Source organism: Pan troglodytes, chromosome 4 (assembly GCF_028858775.2).
Source record: "Pan troglodytes isolate AG18354 chromosome 4, NHGRI_mPanTro3-v2.0_pri, whole genome shotgun sequence".
NCBI classification, from domain to species: domain Eukaryota; kingdom Metazoa; phylum Chordata; class Mammalia; order Primates; family Hominidae; genus Pan; species Pan troglodytes.
In genome coordinates, this window is record NC_072402.2 from 42,403,956 (window position 1) to 42,429,323 (window position 25,368).

Genomic DNA, 25,368 nt, shown 5'->3' on the forward strand with positions numbered 1-25,368 from the left:
ATGATCTCAATTGTGTTCACATGAAATAACAACAAGCTGTCATTGACTGCAGGTTTTCTACACACCAGGCCCTATATGTTAGCACTTCACAAAGTAAAAGCAACAAGAATAGCTTGGGAGACATATTAACATTCCCCACAATCTCTACCAGCTTTCCCTAAATAATCAATCTAAGTAAAACAACATGTTTGGTTTCAAAACAAGATCTTCTAATGCAATGATTTTCCCTCCATTATTACTATCTGGAAAATCTGGAGTTGCTTCAACATAGTGTAAGTATTCTGCACAACAATCCATAAATAATGTTACTATTCCCACTTTATGAATGAGAAAACAGACTGGGGTCCAATGTCACCAGCTAAAACACAGTCGAGCTGGGAAGTAAGCCCAAGTCTATCTCACTCCAGAGCTCATGACCTGGACCACACCTCCAAGAGCATTTTCCATTCCCTTCTTCTTAGGCTCAACCAAACCCAGTGACTGTTAAAACCCCACATATGTAAACAGGTCAGAGCTGAGTTCTCACGAAATCTTACCCAGTTCAAGCCCTCATTCTAATTTTCCTAAATGTCTAAGAACTAATTGTAGCATTTGTCTTTTGAAAGTACTTTGGTCTCTCAGAGTTTCTACTATTAATTCCTCCAAGCACTAGTTGTTGGGACACGTTTACAAAAGCTTTTTCTTTGGATACATCAGAAGGTATTTATAACTTTGGGAGGCTGAGGTGGGTGGATCACTTGAGGCCAGGAGTTCAAGACCAGCCTGACAACATGACAAAACCCTGTCTCTACCAAAAATACAAAAAACGAGCTGGGCATGGTGGCACATGCCTGTGGTCCCAGCTACTTAGGAGGCTGAGGTGGGAGGATCGCTTGAACCCGGGAGGCAAAGGTTGCAGTGAGCCCAGATTGCACCACTGTACTCCAGCCTGGGCAACAGCCTGGGTGATAGGGTGAGACATTGTCAAAAAAAAAAATTAAGAAGAAGGAAGAAGAAGCCTATGTATACAGGTAATTTCCATCATTAGAAAACATCTCTCAGCTGGGTGCGGTGGCTCACACCTGTAATCCCAGCACTTTGTGAGGCTGAGGCTGGCAGATCACGAGATCAGGTGTTCAAGACCAGCCTGGCCAACACAGTGAAACCTCATCTTTACTAAAAATACAAAAATTAGCTGGGTGTGGTGGCATGCGCCTGTAGTCCCAGCTACTCAGGAGGCTGAAGAGGGAGAATCACTTGAACCCAAGAGGCGGAAGTTGCAGTGAGCTGAGACCATGCCATTGCACTCCAGCCTGGGTGACAGAATGAGACTCCGTCTAAAAAAAAAAAAAAGAAAGAAAGAAAGAAAGAAAACATCTCTCAGGGGATGAATGGGCCAGATTCCAATGCCTATAAGTGGATTACTTGCAGCTCTAAAACAAGCATACACACTACGGTAGACCAGCTTACATGAGCCACTTTAACTCATATCCTGACCCATGAGTACTGTCCTAAGCAGCATGTTTAGCCGTGTTTCCCAGGAGAATCAGGGTTCCTGTTTAAGAATTCCAAGAACATATTTTCTCCTGACACAACCCTGGCAGTGGGATTACACTTCTCCCTCTCCCCACATACACAGAGCTATGGAAACCACGACACCCAATCAGGTGAGAAAAAGGACTTGGGCACAGGTTGCCACAGTGTGGGAAGAGGGACTCTGAGGGTCTCCCCTTAATGGTCTGTCCCCGCTTTATTGCAGAGGGACGAAGGGCTCGCCCACCAGCCTCCTTTCTTTGCCACCACTCACTGTGCCAGCCCGTCTTTTCTCTGGCTACTTGGGCAATGGAGGAACAGATTTCTGTCCCAGTTTCTCCGTTACCCTGCTATTCCTCCTGAAGCAAGCACACACTCCCTTCTGATATTTTTTAGACTCTTTTCCCACTGGTAACAAGTAGCAACATACAACAGAAATAACAAACAAGGGTAAAACAGTATAACTAAATAAAATTAATATGGAACCAAAGAGCAGGTTCAAGTACACAGAACTCACTTTACTCACTAGGAGCATGCCCCTGGGCAAGTAATCTCATGTCTCTGAGCTCCCATTTCGTGATTGATAGAACAAGACAGTCAAACCACCTTATGGCTACAGCTTCTTCATCTTAAAAAGGGCCACAATGAAAGTTTTTCCAATACTCAGAATACAAATGAGTCTGATATTTGTGGCTCCTCCTTGCTCTACCAACAAGGCATGCTTTTTCCCAAAAAGCCTCATCCAAACCCTCCTAGACTCTTTCAATTCTGGATCAGGTGCTCCTTCCAGGGCTCCTATCCCCCTTCCACTCCCCACCTCTTTCCTACTCACCCTCCACCACAAATAAATATATCAAAAGCCACATGAGTGACATTTAGGAGGCAGGACCATCTAATGTTCAAAAAGCCAAGATTTAGATTCAGATGTGCAGGTCAATCTGTTTAGCAACTCAGCTTATGACTCTAGGCAAGCTACTTAATCTGTCTTTATCTATACAATAGGGATCATACATAATAAGGCCTATTTCATAAGACAGTTGTAAGGATAAATGAGTAACACACATAAAGACCTTAGCAAGAACCTGGCACATGCACACATTATAACACCATTATCATGGTGATGGCAGTGACTGCTATAAATCTTATTTTCCTGAAAGATGGCACTGCCTGATTGAAGTGAGATTACTCCCCAGAGGTTGGCCAACCTAGGAAATTCATCCCGAGAACCATTCATGGAAAGGAGAAGTGAAGTTTCTCTTTGCAGGGAGAATGAGAGACAGGATGAGTGGTGTGGGAAGCTGTTAATGAAGAGGAGGAGGAAGAGGTGCAGTCCTATTCATTTATCCTTCCTCTTAGCCCTCACCTCACTGCTCTTCATTCTTGAGAGAAGGGCTGTGATATCTCAGGGGCCAGCCCAGGAAAGGTATTCCTGTAGCCACCTGACTGCAATGATGCAAGGCCAGGCATGTGAGAGACAGAAACAGCCTGTAACTTCTAGAATTTACCTTGTTTAGGGAACATTCAGCCCTCCATTTCATTTAATGAGAATCTGCATTCATGATTCATTTAATTCCAGGAATCATTGATAAGTTTTGCTGACTTGTTGACTTCTGGTAATACTGTTTCACATGTAAAATATTATCCTCTGCCTCTGTCTTCTGACATTAATAGATTTATAATAATATTTCCTAGAAATGGCATATTTCCCAAAGGACAGAACAGGAACTGACAGTATAAGGGTTCCACATAAACAACTCGATCTTGATCTTTTATAGTACAGAAACACCCTCCACAGAAGCAACATTCAATATTTCATGGAAAATATGGATTTCCCAGACACTGGACATATTGTTTTCTGAAACATGATTTGTGGAAACAGAGACCTGCCATTATATTCCAATGTGAATGTCAACCAAAAGCATCTCTGAATGTAAGTTAATGGCAGGTATACTAAATAGAATCAAAGTAAATCCATCCCCCCGAGAATAATATTAGAACTTTTTTATATACTTGCTTTTATTCTTAAAATATTACAACTTTTGATGGATAAGAGTCAAAACATTTGCCTAAGAATAACAAAAATAGCTGGGCAATTTTATAAAAGCTTCACTCAATTAATTCAATCATTCACTCAACTAAAATGTATCAATGTACTGATTAACAGGCAAAGATCTCAAGAAAAGATGATGCAATCTTTGCCCTTCAGATGTTTGATCCAGACTAAAACAGATCATTACATGCACATGTCCTGGGCAACATCAAGTAGTAGGATCAAATTGGGACAGGTAGGAGTAGAGAGTAATTAAGAGAAGATATGACAGAGACTACTGGTTGACCCTCAATATCAATTCTCCCCTTCATTTTATGGCAGGCTCCCTCAACTTTAGCGGGGTGCCTGGCTAACCAACTAAAGCTGTTCTGTCCAATATGGTAGCCACTTGCCACATGTGGCTACTGAGCTCTTGAAATGTGGCTAGTCCTACATATTGAAATAACAATATTTTAGATATAGTAGGTTAAAAATACTGGATTACTTTCACCTACCACTTTTGACTTTTTAATATGGCTACTTGAAAATTTTAAATTATGCAGCTTACATTGGATTAATATTGGACAGCGCTAAGCTAAAGACTACATCACTCAGCATTCCCTGAAGTTAGGTGTGAGTATGTGATGTTTTGGCTAATGAGACTAACACAGATTGAGTATTCCTTATCCAAAATGCTTGGGACAAGAAGTGGTTCAGATTTTGAATTTTTTCAGATTTTTGGAATATTTTCAAATACATAATGAGATATCTTGGGGATAGGACCTAAGTCTAAATATAAAATTTACATTTCACATATGTCTTATATGCATAGCCTAAAGGTAATTGTACACAATATTTTTAATAATTTTATACATAAAATTAAATTTTGACTGCATTTTGACTACAACTCATCACTTGAGGTCAGGTGTGGAATTTTCCTCTTGTGGCATGATGTTAGCCCTCAAAAAGTTTCAGATTGTAGAGCATTTCAGATTTTGGATATTTAGATTAGTCATGCTCAACCTGTATATACAATGTCTGAGTTGGGCTCTTCAAAGGAAGGGGTATGCCCACCACAATGTCCGTCTCTGTTCTTACTGGCAAGACGCAGACAAGTGGTGGTGAGCCAGCTGCCACCACACCAATAAGCATAATGTCCTAGTGATGGCGGGGCAAGAAAATAGAAGGAACATGGTCTCTAGATAGCCTCATAGATGAGCCACTCTACTCTCCAGATGAGTAGGTGTACTGCTTAGACTTTTACTTAAGAGACACACTCCTATCTTATTTAAGCCTCTGTTTAAATCTCTTTAAAGGAACCTAAATTATATTCTAGTTAACCCAGGAGAGTAGAAAAGAAAGATTCCTAAAGAGCAAATACTTTTAAGGAGATCTTAAAGAACAGATGTCAGCCAGGGGAAGGAGAGTGGTTATATTGATCCGAAGGGCCAGAAGCAAGATGAAGAGTGTTTGGGGCAGAGGAGACAACAGAGCAAAGGCAGAAAGCCAAGGACCCACATGATATGTACAGTGAGCTCTCAGACAGGAGCATGAGCTTGGAGACAGAGAGCACAGAAAGATGGAGAGCGGGAACACCAAGGAACACGCTGCAAAAAAGCAGGTCAAATCCTAGAAAATCTTGAATGGTGGCTGGAGAACCTTGAACTTTTTTTGTGTAGGAATAGGGAGGTACTGAGGATCCTACTCAAGGAGGGAACAGCCAAATCTCTTTTCAGATGGATCATTCTGGCACCAGTGAAGACAGATTTTCAGGAGGCCAGATTGAAGTCAAGGAGAATAGCACCAATCCAGACACTATATAATCAGGGTCTGAGTTGCAGCAATACAGCATGAAGAGGATGTGTCAGAATTAAAGCCTGTGCAACAGGTAAAATCATCCCAGGGAATAAAGAAGAGGGAGATGTCAAAACAGACTTTTGGGTATCTGGCTTAGAAGAGAGTGCCAACATCCAGGGCAGGGAAGGCAGGAGGAGGAGCCATTTCTGGTGCAGCAGGGAAGTGGGGTGCAGTTTCAGACACTGGGTCTAAGATGTCAGCCTTTGTGCCAAATCATGTCATTAACAGCTTCCCCTCACCCAGTGCTTAAGTATGGTACCAGAATCATATCAAGATGTAGATTTCAAGTGGGCATTTATGTAGTTACCCACTGACCACAGATATGGATGTCCAAACCAAGAGGAAGGGGAGGAGGGGGGAAAGGAAAGGAGGGGAAATTAATCAAAATCACAAGAATTTAAAGACACTGCTGAAACTCTCCAGGTTCTCAGAAAAAAAAAAAAAGTGGGAAAATAGAAATGCACAAGACCTCTAGGGGAAATGGAGAATAAAAGAGTTAAAGCTATTACAAGAATTTAAAACTTTTGTTCAAAATGGTTCTTTCTTAACCTCTGCATTGATTTTGTTAGTAATAATAACACATACCAACTAGCTTAGAATATTTCATTTTCTCTAGTTCATTATCATCTTTTCTGAGGAAGGGTCAGACATATCAAGATACAATCCCATTTAAGTTTTATTCAAAATTAAAATTAGTCAAGGGAGATGGAAATTCATAGTGAGTAATTTCTTATTACTCTAAACTATCAGAGTATGGTATTTTCTCAGAACTTGCATACTCATTTTGGCTATTTTTTAGGAAACACTCTGAGAAGAAATTTCATCACTTCTGAATTTTGAAAAATGCCAGTGATTGGAAACCCTAACAACCTAATTATGTAAATACTTTTTAAAAATATGACCCTGAGAAGCCAGATACAGTACACGTCTGCAGTCCCAGCTACTAGAGAGACAGAGGTGGAAGGATTGCTTAAGCTCAGGAGTATGAGACCAGCCTAGGCAAATAGTAAGACCCTATCTCTAAAAACAAACAAACAAGCAAACAACTTAATAATTCGATTTTTTTTAATGACCCTAACCAAGTTGCTTAAATTCTCTGAACTCCAATTTCCAGATATTTAAAATGATCAAATCTGACCTACCTTCCTACCTCCCAGAATTGTTGAGGATTGAATGAAATGTTAATAGAAGCTCTCTGAAAACTATAAAAAGATATACAAATTTTATTTTCTTACACAGAAGAAACTCCGCAAAACTACTAAAATCTCTTTCTTGTACAGAGAAGCAAACTAATGGATAGAAGGAAAGCAATAGCAATAATTAACCATGATTTCCATAGAAAATCTTCCTAAGCAAAAAATAAACTGTATCAGTGGAGTTTAATACAGATTCCCAGCTCCCACCTGCCAGAGATTCTAATTCAACTGGTCTCAGTGCCCAGGGATTTGTAATTCAAAGACCTCTCCAGGTGGTTCTAATGACTAGCAACAGCAGCTAGCCAGGTTTGTGCAGGGAGGAGACAGGCAAGAGAAAAATAAATGATAAGCAAAAGGAAAGTAAAGGCAAAGGCAGAAAAATCAGGCAGCAGTGTATGTTCAAGGAGCTCCTGGGAGATCTATTTGGCAGGAGGCAGGGCCAGAGAGGAATACAGGAGCCAGAGCCTGAAGGGTCATGAGGACTGAAGATTATCAGGGCTAGTGAGGGACTGAAAGTGGAAAACGGACATGCTCAGGTTTGCATTTTAGAAACTTCGTGCTGACAGCAGACTGGAGTATGGATGGTGCTGGGGGAGCAAGGGTGGATGCAAACAGGTAGACGAGAGCATGGAAACACAGACTATAGCCAGGAAATCATCACAGTAACCCAGAGAAATGGTAAAATCTGAAATATAGGTGAACATAGGTGAGGAAGAATTCCACAGAAATTAACTCAGGGTCTGCTAGTTTAAATGCTTATCTATAAGACAGACTCTCACTAACTGTGCAGATAATACATCATGGGAGACACAAGAGCTACATACTGAGTGGTCCTAGCAGTGGCACACCTAGTGCATCTGATGCCTAAATAGGCAGGTCATTTAACATTCCCCACATCTAGATGACAAAGATATTTCCAGTGATAATCTCAAAATAAAATGCATGGTAATCATGACCAGAAAAGGAATGCAGTGAGTTGTTTTTTTTTTTTTTTTTTTTTTTTTTTTTTTTTTTTTTTTTTTTTTTTTTGAGACAGGGTCTCACCCTTTTTCCCAGGCTGGAGTGCAGTGGCACAATCTCAGCTCACTGCAGCCTTGGCCTCCTGGGTGCAAGCGATCCTCACATCTCAGCCTCCTGAGTAGCTGGGACTACAGGTGCACACCACCACGCTGGGTTGATTTTTGCATTTTTTGTAAAGATGGAGTTTTGCCATGTTGCCCAAGCTGGTCTCGAACTCCTGTGTTCAAGCGATCCGCCTGCCTTGGCCTCTCAGAGTGCTAGGATTACAGGTGTGAGCCACCATGCCCAGCCCAAATTTTTACTTTATTGAACTGCATACTATATATAATTGTGCCAATAAAAAAATAAAGCAAATATAAATAAAACTATTAAATGTCTTCCAAAAATATAATGAAGGCAACCACTAAATTGCACTAGTTATGTAATGTTTTCTTTTCTTCATTCATTTTTCAGTTTTTAGAAATTGAATTTCAGTTTAAAAGATATTCAAATTCAATAAATTATTTGAAGTATAAAATGTTCACTTACGAAACTAAAATATTATAACTCACAGCTCTCATTCTGTTTCACTGCTTAACATTTTAAACACAAAAACTCCAAGTGGTCACACAGAATGACAGATTTAAAGTAACCTAAGCTTTGTTTTGGTCTTTAACATCACTGTGTTACCATTGCTTATTTCAAACCTACCATTTAAATGTACTGTTAAATAATACTATAGAAATCAAACACTTGTTCATGATGTGAATTTGAACTATGCCAAACCTTTGTGAATTTACTCTCAGAACAAATACTCGTAGCATGTGTGGGACCCAACTATATAACTGGGAGCTGTCATGGACATAAATTTCATGTCAAATACAACATGTATTAAAGGATAAGTCATTAAAATGTACAAGTTTGAAGTTTACGTAGATATTAAAATGTAACAGTGACTGCAGCAATTGTTTAGAACTTAAACCAACAGATTTTTTTTCAGGGAGCAGCCACATGAAAAGATATTAGAGCATGATGATAGTAAAAACCAACTAACTAAAATCAGTCTTAAAGTGTTTTTAAATTCTTTGCAGATAATACACCCCTTACTGTCTGTACCCTGGGAGTGAGAGCAGAGGAGTGTGCCCACTGTCCTTGGGATACCACTGGAAAATGAAAAGAACCAAGAAGACGGAATCAAGGCTGATAAAGAACAAGCTCAGTGTGGTAGAACAGAACAAAAAAAAAAAATCAGGGTAATCCTTGGGAGTGACCGAATGAGAAGTCACCCTCAGTTCAAAATGCAATGCATTTAAAATGCAAACAGACTCCTGGAATGCATTAAACACACTGGGAACAGAGCACAGGTATCGAGAGGTCAGAATTCTGAGTCAAGAGTATTGTGTCTAGTCTGAAGCTTTTCCTCTAAAAAACAACTATGAACTTGGAGAAGTCATAATTGACCAACCAAATAGCCAATTAACTCTAGGGGAAAAGTTAAAAAAAACAAAAACAAAACCCTGTTTTACATCCTGGAAATATTTAGGATGACAAACTATGCAAATCAGATCCCCAAACACAGACAGATATCTAACATAGACAGTGACAAGTATAAACAATTAAGGCATTTAGTTTCACTATAAAGACAAATCTGCAAATGTAGAGGCAGGAAAAATTTCAGATCAGTTGAGTGGATTGAGTGGAACATAACCTCTTCTGGTCTTTTTCACAGGCGGACAAGCAGGATTCCCCCGCTCCAAGCCTTCTATAGAGGCTGCAAAGGAAAGTGATGAGAGCAAGGGCTTAGAGCCCCACAAACTAGGGATCAATAAACAGGCTACAAACCCCGCAGCAGGTTGCTTAACCTCTCAGCTCCTTAGTTCCCTTATCTGCAAAGCAGGAATAGTAACATTGTTGCAGGAATTCGAGGTAGTAGCATGAGGCTCCAAGCACAGTGCCTAACAAGGAAAAGCAATCGATAAATGGCCATCATCCTCTTCATTATTAATATCAAACTCCAAACTCCAAATGATACAAAGTGATCTTTCCATACCTGATGAAAACGTCACCAGATACTCCCTATAACGCAGCCCTCAAATGCTGCAGGGACTGCTTAGATGGTTGACTAAACCTCGTAAGCTCCATTTATACAACTGCGCAAATATGTTCAGAGGCTTTGCTAATTATAAGAGATCCCTGTCTTCTGTGGTAGGAATACCACTCATCCCCAGAAGACAAGATCCAGATGCGATAATTTTTAAAAATATATTAAAGAGCCATATCCTTCTCAATGAGGCAACAAAAACTCAAGACTCCAAGACAGTCAGTGTACTTAGGCCCTAAACATTTCTGATATGGAGAAGCAACTAATTAAGAGTGTTATTGTTATAAATGAACATGACTCCAAATACAGATGAAATGAGCCAAAAAAAAAAAAAAAAAGCCTTTCCCCTGCCATTATTTTTTTATTATGCCCACTAATCCAAGAGAAGACAGTCTTTTAGTCACCAGGTTTGAAGGATTAGAAGAGACTAATGCTTGGGGACCCTGAAACTGTCTTTCCTCATGGAAGAGGAAAGCAAGCATTTACAAACCATTTAAACCAATATATGACAGATGTACTTACACAAATCTCTTTGGTGGTAACTCATTTTTCCTGAAAGAGGGATTTGTGGTTAAACAATGCTTTTTCTCAAGTGGCCTTATCCTCTAGCTAAACAATGGAAGAATATAAGAACAGTGTCTTTGTGACCATGAGTACAGAACCAGGGATTCCTACCAGAACATGGCCACTCATTAGTCCCTCCTTCTACACAACAGCCTCTTTGAGGCTTTCTTCCCCTAACTTGAATTGGCTCCACATTTTTCTTACATGTTACTAAACGCAGAAGTGCTAAATTAACAAAGAGACTTAGGAACTGGCACAGTACCAACTGATTACACTCCCTGCTTTTCCACACATATATTTACAGCAATAGTAAATCTATGTCCTAAATAACTCTCTGCAAATGGAGCTACAGTTTTTGGTTTTATATTTAAATATCATTTAAACTTTTGAAAGTGTTTCCAAAGTTAATTTCTATAACTTCATTTCATCAGCAAACTACCCAGTTTTATCTAAAGGGCTGGTATTATTCCCATTTCATAGATGAGGAAACTGGAAATGCAAAACACTCATCGAAATTAAACTAGATTTAAACCCTCCTCAAGTTTAATTTTGAGACTCTAAGTAAGAACAACTGTATTTTAGACAAAACTTGCTAATAAATCCTCAGCTGGCTGGCTTGTAGAGATAATAATTTCTTCTTTTTTGTTTAATTTTTAAAAAATTGTTAACATTAATAATACAGAAGAAAGTTTGGCTTAAACAGAGTATATGATCATTTGCCCTCCACTAGCTTAAACTTCCTTTGGCACTATAAATATCATATCTCTGCCAAACTGGTAGCTAAATGGCATTCTGATGTAAGAAGTAGGAAAGATACTTAATAAGGCTGTTTAACTTTCTTAGGGGCTTTTCACATTGTACATGCAACTATTCATATATTGCCTATAGAATCACAGAAGGTGACAGATGAGGAAACTGAGGACTGGAATACCAGTAGCACTTATGGGATCATGTCCAGGTACCTGTCTGATCCCTTCAAGAGGAAAGCAGAGAAGAATCAAAGGAAGAGAGTTGAGACAAAGAGCAGGAGCCCAGATAAGAAATGTCCACCCCAGGCCTAGCTTACCATCCTCTACTCTATTCTAGTGGTCACAACATTATAGTACTAATGTCCTATACCTGTCATTTTCAAGAATGCTAGCTATTTCCCGTATGTGCATCTCATTTTAACCATATTCTGGTTTAGACATGCATCTGCGTTAAGAATATAAAAAGCAACACTTACTACAGTATTGACATTTATAAAGCCACTGATTGATTTGCCAATACACAGTATTCATTTTTATACAATTTGTTATTTCTAAATAAGAAAATGAAAAAGCACAAATGTGAAAAAGCACACCACTAATCTGAATAGCAGGAATGCCTCTAATTGCATAAATGTCAACCCCCAACACGTCTTCTTCAAATCTATTTATAGACTTCAGTTTTACATGGGATACACTATAGTTATATGACTTTAAATGTCTAGTGATATAAGGCTTACTATGCTATGTAGTCCTACATTACAAGCAAAGGAAGACTTCTGGTAGAAGAAACCACTTATTTTTCATTATTAGAAATTATCTATTGTATACTTGTACTCAAACTGCAATAATTCTATGTTCAATAAAGAGACTATGGCTAACAATTCACTGATAAAATCAATAAAATATAAAATTTATAGAAATGGTAAAATGTATATAAATTTATAGTTATGGTGTGCATATATATGTATACATACACACATTTTTTTACTAGCCAAAATATACTGACCCAAATATCCAAAAACAAACATATGAATGTTCTCAACAGCTGCACAAGTTACTGAGCTAATTACAAATGTCTCTCTGTACACATCTGTATAATTTTTTGATTTAGAAAAAGATGATTTCTAATTTGTTTTATTTCAAGATAGATCATGCTCATTGTTAAAAAAAGGATGTATATATATATATGTAATAGAAAATGAAAATCCTCCCTAATCTCTCAAGAGATGACTGAATGAACAATACTTCATGTAAGTTTGGCCTTAGACATGGTACATTTGAAAACCTACTCTGTAAAAATCCTAAGTGCTAGGGCCATGAAGATCTTCTTACCAGAAAAAGGCATTAGGCTGGACATCAGCCTCCAAAACAGCTGCTCATTCTCTCTTCCCTGTAAGAAGCCTTAGATTTGCACACAAACACTAGCTATAAGCGCCAGCTACTCTAAAGAAGGGAAAAAAGGAAAAAGAACTGTGCAAATATATCAGTGGGGAAATCAACCACATATTTGGAATTCTATAGAAAAAAGTTAACAAGAAGAAAACAGGCACCTGGCAGGAAAAAATGTTAAGGAAATTATTGAGACGTGATACACTTCCTGTCAAAACAACACATGAGGTGGTGATTCATTCGATTAGTATTTTCTAAATACTGTGCAATTTTAAATGTTCCATAAGTTCAGTGATATTCAACTGTGGCAGAGAAGGATTTTATGTTTTTTAATTTTAGGTACTAATCAGTTCAAATCACCCTGTACCCCAAAATAAATAAAAACCAGTATGTACTCACTATATTCACAACAGTATTCTTTAATGTCACAAAGGCAAGATAATGCACTATAATTTACTTTCCCTAGTTTAGTTTTGGCTTAAGCTGTGGTCTTCAATGTAACTCAAAGTTGTAGGATACTTGGCCCTGGACTAGAGGCCTCTGCTCAAACAACTGAAACATTAGAATCAATTCGCTATTGACATATCAAGAACAACATCAAGACCTTTATCAAACATTTCCAGGATTCTATAAAATTGTTTCAATTCTCAAGTATCTACAGTTATAAAAATAGATTCACACATGTATAACTAAGTTTTTCCATACAAAGTTAAGATGTAAAGTCATGGCAAGCATATTGCCACAATAAAACAAATTGGAATATAAAGGAATCATCTTTTCTGTTTGATAATATTTGAGTTCCCCTCCCACCAAATAGCTACAGTAAATATTTATTTATAAGTCCAACTTTGAAAGGGTTTTAAAAAATTATTAGCAGGAAGTAATTATCTATGTTCAAAAAATAATAGTTTTAAAGCAAGTGCTACAGTTTGTGGTTGCATTCTAACGTCTGAAAGATAATCACTCCAATTACAGATTTTAATTAAAACATCAATTTCTTAAATTCACTTGTTTCTATAACATCACTAGAGCAGATGCATATTTACAATATAGATTACATTTAGAACACCATAACAGGAAAGAAGAAAAAAAAAACTAAACAATACTTTGATCTCTATTATACCAGGTACGGCTCCCAGAAAATTGCCTTTGCTCAGGCTGCTGAGAGCACGCTGGCCCATCGCTTCTCCATATCACAATGTATTTACTGGCTTTTATGGCAGCTAATTTGTCAGCATTGAGAGCTCCTCAAGAGCTACCTCTAAGCTTCTTATCTCTGAACCTCCAGCATGCAGCATATGTCTGCCTTACAGCAATTACTAGCTAAACCCAACTCAATAAAGGCTCAAAAAATCAAATAGCACTCCCAAAGCTCCCTGAAGTAAAAAAGCTTTGGAAAGAACTCCTAAATGATAAGAGGGCTTAGAGCCCCTACACTCAGCAAGTAAAATCCCAAATAGAATAAATCCATTGTCCAAATCACCAATATAATAAAATATCTTTATCTTGAGGCTCAGTGAAAAGTGGAAGGATGTCATGCTTTAAAATACTACCTTTTTATAAGCACAAGTGTGTTTTCTTTCATACCACTAGGTAGGAACTACATAAAATACTAGAGGTTTTACAGATTTGCTATCTCTTTTTGAGGAAAAAAATTGTGAGACTAAACAGAAGGAAAATCCCTAAGTTTCTTGAGAGAAGGAGGAGAGGTAGAGAAAGATGGGAGTGGGGTTAGGGGAAGGGAGAGAGGGGATGGAACCATTATAAAAGTTCTTATTTTAGCTAAAAACTGATAGTTATCAAAAATGCCATACATTTCAGAGCATATTCTCCACCCAGCCTCACTGGGGTTAGGTACATTAAGTTCAATATGTTAAAATGAAATTAACACCCATTTTCATTCATCCTAAAATTCAATTAAAAATAATTACTTGATTATTACTGGCTGATTCCACCTCACTGTTCATGAAGTATTCTGACAACAATAACATGAGCTGCCATGACAGGGTAATCTCAAAGTATTTGCAATCATTTCTCCCCATAAAGATGCAACACTGAAGTACCATCTTCAAACTCAACTTCCTGAACAATCTAGATGTTGCCAGTCAAGTGTGTGAAAGCACTCTGGGAGCCAAGCGTGATGCTCGTAATGTGAGGGAGGCTTAAGACACCATCCTTACCTCCACAGAAGCATAGAACTTGAGAGATGGAACACACCATGGAGATGGTCTGACCCTGGCCCCTTGGGTTTCAGATGAGGTCACCAGAGCCGAGAAAGGTGATATGACCCACCCTGTATATCAGTGGCAATGCTAAGACTTCAACCCAAATCTACTTCTGATCCAACCTTTGCTACATTCAGACTGACAATCTTTTTAAAACCTTCATCTTGCACACACTCTACTACCCCGCTATGATGAATGGTGTGAACAACCAGCAATCACTTCCAACTCACACTAAAGAGACTGTTTTTCAATGAATTGAACACCAAACATCTCTCTACTTCTAATTTCTTCTGCTGCTGTCCACAAAGGTGCAACACAGCTGATGAAGATAAAGCTTCCTACCATAAATGTGAGAGGGGAAAAAAACTTACTCTTTATTTTTAATACGAAAAAACCTCTGATAAACAATATCCAAATTACTGTTAACATTCATGTCAAGATGTAGTTTCTTTAAACTGTTCTTGGTAAAGTTGAATTTTCTCTAGCTCAGCCCTACCATTGTGAGACAAGCATGCCAAGTGAAAAGTTAATTTGGGACTTTCTGTAGATACGAAGAAGATAACCTAGAGGGTTCATTTTTATTGTAACAACCTAAGTTATCTATAGTTGAAATCTTAAGCACCTTTTTATTAACACTAAAACATTTTTACAAGAAGACTAAAAATCAAAGGACATAAGACCTTTGTCTCATAATAAACAAATTTCTGTCCAAGTTGGAACTTTTCTAACTAAACATCAAGGAGTCCTTGACACTGTTTTATTGTCAGTGAGCAAGATATCAATATTTCTGGTGATCAAATGGGAGAAGAAACAATATACATGTATTTTATATAACAGTTACATATGTCAGGAAACATAGAACTTAAGAGAAATACTTCTATTTCACTCGCCCTTAAAAATCCATCAGTTAAAACCCTATTAAAGCATTGGCAATGCGTTTTGTGCATTGTTCTTTTTCTCCAAGAATAGGAATGGCCAGCTGAATCCTGCTACATCTCTAGGGGCTGTGATAACTGCTATAAAAGCAACTTCCAGAAATCCATTCCTGAAAAGTTTTTGACAAGTTGCAAAGTTGACAACTCCATGAAAGACAACACTTACATTAGATGAGCTGATTCTTATACCTAAATGTGGGTTTCTGATAATAAAAAAGGAGACAGGTTATTCCACAGAGTGATAAACCTGGACTTTAATTTCCCTACTACACTACCATATCCAAATTCCATCTCCATCAAGCTTTATAAATAGCCAATGAAATCACTACCTAAAGAAATCATCACAGTTTATAGAAACAACCAAAGTCCTTCTATTTGGAAAAGACATTGATTCTTGGAGATATGAAGAGATTACTTTCAATGAGCTCAAGACTAAAGCCAGGTCTCCTGATTCCTAGGTGTGTGCTATTTTCCACTCATACATAAATGATTAAAAAAATGGCTTTCTTTCTTTTTTTTTGAGATGGAGTTTCACTATTGTTGCCCAGGCTGGAGTGCAATGACGCGATCTCGGCCCACTTGCTACCTCCGCCCCCTGGGTTCAAGCGATTCTCCTGCCTTAGCCTCCCGAGTAGCTGGGACTATAGGCATGTGCCACCATGCCTGGATAATTTTGTATTTTTAGTAGAGACGGGGTTTATCCATGTTGGTCAGACTGGTCTCGAACTCTCCACCTCAGGTGATCCACCTGCCTCAGGCTCCCAAAGTGCTGGGATTACAAGCGTGAGCCACTGCACCCGGCCCATGAATGGCTTTCTTTTTACCCTCTTCCCTGGCCCTTTGCAAGAACAAACATGAGGGAGTCATGCTCTTTAGAATTGTATCAGACAGTCTAAAGGCCCAAATAACCTGAGGTTTTCTAAAAATCTAAGGATACTAAAATTTTTATTTCAACTATTTTTAAAACCAGAATGTCAAGAAAGGAATAGGTTGGCTTGGGGCTGGTGATAGAGCATAGAAGACTGATAAAGAAATGAGATTTCCTCCATGTCTATTTGTATTTTGTCTCCTTTTAGAAAGGAATGATTTTTCAATTAAAAAGGAGAGAAAGAACATCTCTAAGTGAGAAAGTCCATTGTAAGAGAGCATCAAGCTGGTCTGAATCAGTTCCAGGCTGCTGGACATGCCAGGATAGTAAAGAATCTGATGAGATTTCCTAACCATAATCCATCAGGAACTGTGGACAATGACAGAGGGATTCAATACAGGAGACAAGCACATGTCATTCCAACTTTCAAAACGGCAGATTCTACAAATTATAGACAGAAGGCATTTCATGTTGATCCTAGATTAAGATTCTAGAGCAGATTATTAAAAGTGTGGTGTATGAGGACCTCGAAGAAAAAGCAGTGGCATTTTGGAGCCAGTGTGTGCTCCCAAAGAATAAGTCACTTGAGAATAACCCCATTTTATTATGTGGTGATAATTTACCAGACTGGTAGACAAAGAGATATAATAGACGCAGTATATATCTTTATGAGGAGATGGGGGATTAAGAACCAGATGCTGATACAAATAAGTAGTAATTAGTTGAACAAGTCTACTTGAAATTGATAAACATCAACCTGAACTGAAGTTTGCATAGACACATCAAATGGCTCTGCCCTAGATTTCAGCCTAAATAACACTTTTATTGTTTCCTCAGGCATTGAATAAATGTTTATCAAACCTATGGATACCTTGAGACTAAAAGGGGTAGTGAATATGAAAAATGTATAAACACTCTAAAAGACTAGGAAAAAATGGTCAAACACAGGAAAATAAATTCAAGAAAGATAAATATTAAGATTATTCATAAGACTAAAAACCCAATTGCACAATTCCATGAATGAGGATATATGGCTCCATAGCAACATACATAAAAAGAAACTAATTTTGAGATGACTATGAATGTGGAAACTCAATAGTACAGTTAAGAAATACTTTTAGGCCAGGCATGGTGGCTCATGCCTGTAACCCCAGCATGTTGGGAGGCCAATGGGGGTAGATCACCTGAGGTCAGGAGTTTGAGACCAGCCTGGCCAACATGGTGAAACTCTGTCTCTACTAAAAATATAAAAATTAGCTGGGCATGGTGGCATGCACCCCTAATCTCAGCTATTTAGGAGGCTGAGATGGGAGAATTGCTTGAACCCAGGAGGCGGAGGTTGCAGTGAGCTGAGATCACACCACTGCACTCCAGCCTGGGTGATGGAACGAGACTCCGTCTCAAAAAAAAAAAAAAATTACAGGTATTGTTTATTGAGGAGTTATTCTCTTAGGTTCTGTGCTAAACACTTTATATAGACTATCTTATTGAGTCCTTTTTACAATCTTATGAGAGAAATAGACAAAAACTGAGGCTAAAAGTTTAGGTGACTTGGTCAAGACAAGCTAGAAGCAGCAGGCCATGAGTCTCCCCAAGTCTCTCTGACCTGCAGCTGCTAATCTTAACCATGAGGTGTCACTTCTTCCCTAGAAGAAAGGGGGACAGATCTGTGCTCTACACCAGAGGTCCCCAACCCCTGGGGCCAAAGACCAGTACAGGTCCACTGCCTGTTAGGAACCAGGTCACACAGCAGGAGTTGAGCAGCACGCAAGAGAGTGAAGCTTCATCTGTATTTACAGCTGCTCCCCATCGTTCACTTTACTGCCTGAGCTCCACCTCCCGTCCGAGCAGTGGCAACATTAGATTCTCATGGGAATGCGAACACTACTGTGAACTGTGCATGCAAGGGATCTAGGTTGGGGACTTCTTATGAGACTCTAATGCCTGATGATCTGTCACCGTCTCCCATCAGCCCCAGGTAGGACCATCTAGTTGCAGGAAAACAAACTCAGGGCTCCCACTGATTCTACATTATGGTGAGTTGTATTATTATTTCATTATATAAAATGTACAACAAACATAATGCACTTGAATCATCCTGAAACCATCCCCCTCACCAAAGTCCATTGAAAAACTGTCTTCTACAACATGAATCCCTGGTGTCATAAAGGTTGGGGACTGCTGCTCTACACTGTCAGATAGCATCTGGAAGAACTATACTTTAAAAAGAAAATAGTGAATTGGAATATGTCCAATATTCAGGTTTGTGAAAGGATTCAAAATCATGTCACTTAACAAGGGCTGAAGAAACAGATTTTTATTTTCTAACCTCAATAAAAGAAGACTTGAAGGTAGGATATATAATTAATTTTTTTAAATGTTAGAGGCTGCCATATAAGAGAAATTGTTCAGAATGGCCTCCACATAGCAGAACTATGACAAACTTAGGATAAGGGAGAATTGTTTTTAAAAGCCTAAGCTTTCCAAATAGATGGATTATCTTTATGGTCATGAGGTCCTCATCACTGAAGGTATTCAAGAACAGACTGGTCAACCATTTGGAGATAGGCCATGCAGGGGAATTGTGCACCTTCTGGAGACTAGAGAAAAACTTTTAGGTTTCTTTCGATCCAAAGACTCAGATTCTAATCAAGAATTTCATTCATTTCCCCATGCAGGTGGATACAATTTCCTCAGAGAGGTCCATGAGGTCTCCCATTTACATCTGGGAAGGACTGCCTAATTCCTGAGCAAACTTTGCCCTCCTCCCCCTGCACCCCAGTGTTTTCCAACACAATCCACATCGGATACCCAGGAAAACACCACCACTAGTACTTGCAGTGGTGCTGCAAACAAGAAGGACTTGAGATGATAGTTAGCAAAATAACTAAATAACTGACCAACATGTTTATATTCTACTTTGAGCACCCTACAAAGTAGCCTAAATCAGGGTCCCTGTCATTAATGGGCTACAGTCACGATGTAAAGTTGAGACTTCTATATAGGAACACAAAATGAACCCAGGGGCAGGTGGTAAGTAAAAAATGAGAGGGTGATAGGAGTTCAAAAGGGAAAGCAGCACAGTTGCTACTAAGTTAGTTGAAGGTTACAGACAGAAAGTGGTTTAAGCTGGGCTTTGAGGACTGCAATACTTGTTGGCAAGGGAGGAAAAGGGGCCCACTAGGAAAAAGTCAAAGAAGTCAGAAACACACAACATGTTCCATAGGCAGTACTAGTCCTGGCTAATAGAACTGGAGAGTTCACAAGGGAGAAACAGCAGGAGGCAGTTGACACACCACCAACAGCATAACAGTAACAGCACGAGAAATAGCAGGTGTTACCGTTTTCCCTAGGCACTGTGCAATGTAGGAAGCCAGAAACACCTAAAGATTAGGAAAGTAGCTATCAAACCCAGCTGTACATTAGAATTACCTCTTTAGAAAATGATGCCAGGTCCACTTGAGAGATTCTGAACCCAGGTGGTTCCAGTGAACAACAGGGCTTGAAATCCTGGGTTAGAGGCTCAAAGTAAAGAACCTATAGTCAGTAGTCTCATTAATCACTGAATATCCTCTACCTTTCAGAACTCTAACCCCTGATCATACAGCAAACCAGGAGGCTGGTGAAATAAGAAAAGGAGAAGCACTGTTGAAAAAGAACCAGTGACAATGTACAGACAGTAAATCAGGGTCTTAGTGGGAAAAGACAAAAATATAAGCCCCCGAGGGACTTTGTCTGAACCATCCAGCCCAATGAAACCTCTTGCTTTTCACCATACTTAAAAGTCCTTCATGAGACTTCTTTGCCTGATAGAAATTATTTTTATCATAAAATTAAACAGTCAGCCCACTTGTCTTTCCTCTTTCCAGAGCTATACCACCCCTCTTCTACATGAGGGGTTCTTCAGAAGAAGAGGACTAGGGCAGCCATATGGCCCACACAAGGAATCTGGACTTGCATGTCTGAAATCTCTTTGGACTAAGTCCAGGAAGATAACTCCAAGTCATTTAAACCTGATGACTGTCTGGTAGTCAAGGAGAGATAAGGTAATAAGAGTGACAGCTCATCATCTATTCAAATGCCTATTGCAGGCACAATGCTAACCTTTTAGACAGTACATTTCTAGTAGTGTTGACCAAGACAAGTAAAGCAAATTGACAAATACATCACATTCACATTCAATTCATCAAGACTGAGTAGAATGTTAAAAAATGGGTTGCTCTTAGAGACCATCCAGTCTAATCCTTTCCATTTTACTGGATGAGGAAACTGGGACCAGAGAGGGTTCCAGTAGGAATACTCACCCAAGGTCACAAAACTGGAAAGCCAGAGGACTCCATCCCTTCCTCCAACTCCCAGCCTAGGGCAATTTCTCCTGGGGTCACACTGACATCTCACTGCCTTCTGAAAGCTGAAAAACCTGCTACCCTTTTATCCTTTTTAAATGGTTATTTTCCATTTGCTATAACTACAACTTACTCTCTGTCAGGCACTACCAGGAGGGTTCTCTGTAAATTAAATCGCGGAGTCCTCACAACAGTTGAAGCAGGTTACTATTATTATCCGCATTTTACAAATGGAAAAACCTGAGGTAGAGAGAGGTCACATAGCCAGGGCAAAGTTGGGTAACCCAGACAGTCTGGCTCCAAAGTCCACATTCTAAACCACTTCATGAGAGTTTATGAAATATAATTTCTTGAATTATAAAATGATGGAAGAAAAGGAGTAAGCCTTAAACAGAAAGGGCATGGTCACTAGTGTTTGATAATGAATTGAAAAGCTAAACCACAAATGTCATTAATATATACAATATACACTTCATCTATTTATTAAGGGAATGTCTATTATATATATTTGAAGCATATTAACATTTCAAGTGTATATTTTTTAAAGGCACAATGATCATGTGCACAGCAGTCACACAAAGCTTGCCACTAGAAATAGGCAGAATGCTATTTGCCTGCTGGCTTTGGAAAGGTCTCTTCTGAACAGGCTACTATGGAGAGCAAAGGCACCACTGCTGATTTCTGCCTGTTGGTCCTCACTCATAGACACATTTTCATCTGCTCTTAAGAGAACATCGCTTGTATGTTAACTTTCTACAGAAATCAGACCTCGAGTTATTTATAATTGAGGCAAAGATTAAACTAAAACAAGAGAAAACACCTCTGAAAATTAAAATACATTTTTATACAAGTGTTCAAAACCAGTATCACTGGAACAAATGCCCACTATTCAATTATATACTTTTTTACTTTCTCTCATTAAAAAATGATGTCAGATCTCATTATCTTGGTTATCCAGGAGAAGAAGTCCAGGAGCAATAATGTTACAAATAAGCAAATTACTATTGTGCCTGAGATCAAATTTCAAGGGAAAAATGGAAGTCAATTAAGAAGATGCACTATCACATTAAAAAAATAAGTTACATGACTTATTTTGCCAGTCAAATGTCTTTAATTTTTTTTTTTGAGACAGGGTCTTTTTCTGTCACCCAGACTAGAAATGTGGTGGCACCATCTCAGTTCACTGCAGCCTCTACTTCCCCAACTCAAGCTATCCTCCCCCCTCTGCCTCTCAAGTAGCTGGGACTATAGGCACACACCACAAACCACCAAGCCTGGCTAGTTTTTGTATTTTTTTTGTAGAGACAGGGTTTTGCCATGTTGCCCAGGCTGGTCTTGAACTCCTGGGCTCAAGCAATCCTCCCACCTCAGCCTCTCAAAGTGTTGGGGTTATGGGCATGAGCCACCACCCCCACCCTGGCCAGCCAAATGTCTTAATGTGGAGTGTGCAAAAGTCTACTCCGAAAATGCAACAGACCCTAAAAACTCTAAAGCCAGAAAAGTGTCACCTTCAACATGGAATCCAAAGATCAGAGAATCAAAGCAAAGAGCAGTGCTGGGCACATAGTAAGACTTCAACAAATATTAGTTGAATGAATGTAAATGAAGAACATGTTCATAGAAAGACAGCCCCATAATAGAGATTGTCAAAATGGCAAAATAGTAGAGTGACACTGCTTTGGGCTTCCGAGAACTTCCAATACCATGATAATAACAAAAGAACTAAGGGTCACAGAGACTGGACAAAATGGCAGAGTATCATCCAAACAGAGCAAAATGCTCTGTGATACAGGACCTGACCTACACTTCTTAAGCAAGAAAAATATCTCAAAGCCCAGCTTTGCCTAAGTAGAGATGTGGACTCAAGTCTGACAGGGTGGCATATTTACAGCACAACTTTAGCATGGCAGAATTCCCTGAATTTGGTGCACTTCAAATGTAACACTGTTTTTACATCCTCAGTAGGAGTTGCCCAGGTTGACCCACCTCTTCATAACAAATCTTATTTAAGGTTATGGGCGGGGGCCAGCGGGGGGATCCCAGAGCTACTCTGCTTCACTAAAAGCAACATAAATACAAATGCAATTACACAAAACCTACACAAACCAGATCTGTCATATCTGATTAGTAAATAAAAGCATAATAAAATTATAGTCAGCCTAGGTAATTTAGGCTCTGTTCAGTACCATCCTAGCCATGCCCAAGTGGTGAGGCTTTTCCAACATTTATATCATGAATCTTTTTTTCTTGGAATTCAGTCCTTGGTCATAAACTGGCAGGACTTGTTGGAGCTTGGGTACCAATATAGTGGTGTACAGAATGTTTAACATAGAAGTAATAGTATATGCTGCAATTTGTTTTAATACCTACTTAGAACACATAGTCTTTTCTCACGGGGCATACTAAAGGAGGTCATGTATCAGAGCTCACCTGAAATTCCTGCCCAATTTAAGTCTTAGCCACAAGTGTAGTTTCTTATAAGAACACAATAAGAAAACATTCCAAACTCTTCTGCAGTACTCACATAATTAAAAAAAAAAAGTATGAAACCCACCCAAGTGAGGCTTCTGAGACATTTCATAGAAACTTAGTTATTAACTACTATTTTTCTTCTTTACCTTTAAGTGTTTATAAACTGCTTAAAGGACAGTTGGGTACTTCAGAGGAAAGTCTAATGACACGCCTGCCATACAACCTGTTCTTAGTTGGCCAGATTGTGTGGTTTTGATAAGGAAAAAAAAAAAGTCAAAAGCAGGACAAACACTGATTCTCTGTTCTCCATTCTCCCATTGCCCAAGACATTCATCTGAGTCACACACTCTATAGCTAACTCTGTGCCTCAGTTTCCCTAACCATTAGCTATAAGATCTGATGCTAGCCAAATTCCTATTTGATCAAAGTTAATCAGCCCAATAATCACATATAAAGTCCACATCAGAACATTACATTGAAATACTATGTTGTATTAAAAATTCCAAAGGGTTTTGTCATATTCATCTCTTTTCTCCAAATACTCCAAAGGGGTTACTTTGGCTATTAATCAAGATTAGGCAAATACCCATGTGCTTTAGGAATGTGTAACTAAAAACCCAGGACAGATCTAGAGAAACCTTCCCAGGTTTCCCAGAAGTCATCACTATGCTTGGATTGTCATGTACAAAGTAGATGCCACAGAACCTAACAAGGGTAGGTCCTTGATTTGTTTTTGCAGTGAAAACAGGATTTCACTTACACCTGACAGCTTCAGGGCCTAGGAACACAAGATAACAACGCTTCAGAAAGCCAGGGGCCCCATGGAACCCCAAATGATCAGTTCTTTATAAACGAAAATTAAAGATCTTACTTTCTTTGGATTTTGCCCAATTGGTGTGGTCCGTGGTGAACCTCTATAACTCCTGGTGTGAGGAGATGTGTGGATACCCAGGCAGGGGTCAAGGCGGGAGAAGCTGCACAAACACAGATGTTGCCACTGTTCCTCGGCCCACCCAGCCAACCAATGCGGGGACGCTGTGGGCCTATAGAGATGGATTCTTTCTTAGAAATCTAACTAGTCTCTGGGAAACCAAAGCTGGGTTTCCAGGGCCGCCTGAGCACCCAGTTTCCATACAGCCCTCGACCCAAATGGTGCTTTCTTGGCCAAACACCGGCCTGTCATTAGGAAAACCTAAGCACGGGAAGGCTGGGGCACCACCACATACACCCCGGGTATTTAAGGGGAAACAAATCCATAAAATAAGCGTAAGGAGTCCCACATAATTCTGACCACCTTTCCCAACCAAGGTAACCATAAATGCCTTTTGAAACACAGCAAATGCTTCCACACGAGTAAGTGGTAGTGCGTGTGTCCTGAGCTTGCGTTCCGTCTGCATTCTGCGGTCCTGGCCCTGCCAAGCACCCTCAGTCCCGGAGCTGAAGCATGGATGGGAAGGGCGGACACCAACTCTCGACGTTCTCCCTTCTTCACCGCAGGAGTGCTGTTTATTTCCCTGTCTCCCGAAGGACACTGGCGGGGCTTTCACCCGCCCAGCCCCCGGCTCTCAGTGCGCCCGAGCGACCCCGCGCTCCGCAGCTGCCGCCGCCGCACGAGGCTGCGCCGCCCTCTCCACTTGTTGCCGCTCCCGAGGGAGCGGGAGGCGGCGCCCAGCCCTCGCGCCGCAGCGCCTGCAGCGGTTCCCCGGTCACCTCTGCTGACCCTCGCATCCCTGGGGACCCTGGAGAAAGTGGCCCTGCGGATGCGAACTCAGGTGGACAAACTTTTCCGCCCAGAGCTGCAGGGAAACGCAGACGATGGAGTCCCAAAGAGCATTTACCTGGAGCGATGGCCCCGCAGCCTCCAGAGCCCAGGCGAGGCTCTGCCCCCGCGCCCTGCCTGAGGGCGCCTCGGAACGCGCCCCCAGCCAGCCGCCGCCCGGAGTCCGGAAGGCTCTCCCCGGCGATGCCAACGCCTGGCGGCGGCCGGGCTGAAGCCAAGGTTTAGGGGGTGGAGCCGCGGCCGCGCGCCCGGGCCCGGCTGGCTGCGCCAGCAGCGGGTGCCGCCCCCGCTCCCCCCGCGCCTCCCCGCTGCCACTGGATCCCCGCCTGCCCACCTCCCGGCCCGG

General features: G+C 40.1%; 1 protein-coding gene across 4 annotated transcripts in view; it reads right to left on the reverse strand.

The window, feature by feature from the left end:
• ARHGEF28 (Rho guanine nucleotide exchange factor 28) overlaps window positions 1-25,166 on the reverse strand; it is a 314,548-nt gene extending 289,382 nt beyond the window's left edge. For 3 of the 4 annotated variants that reach the window (XM_016953152.4, XM_001151367.8, XM_001151239.8), the window contains exon 1: window positions 25,081-25,166. The gene's annotated coding sequence lies outside the window, so the exon portion shown is untranslated. Of the gene's footprint in view, window positions 1-24,113; window positions 24,796-25,080 lie in introns of those variants that run through there. The other variant, XM_054684292.2, reaches the window with a different exon arrangement.
• Between the last annotated feature and the right edge of the window lie 202 nt (window positions 25,167-25,368).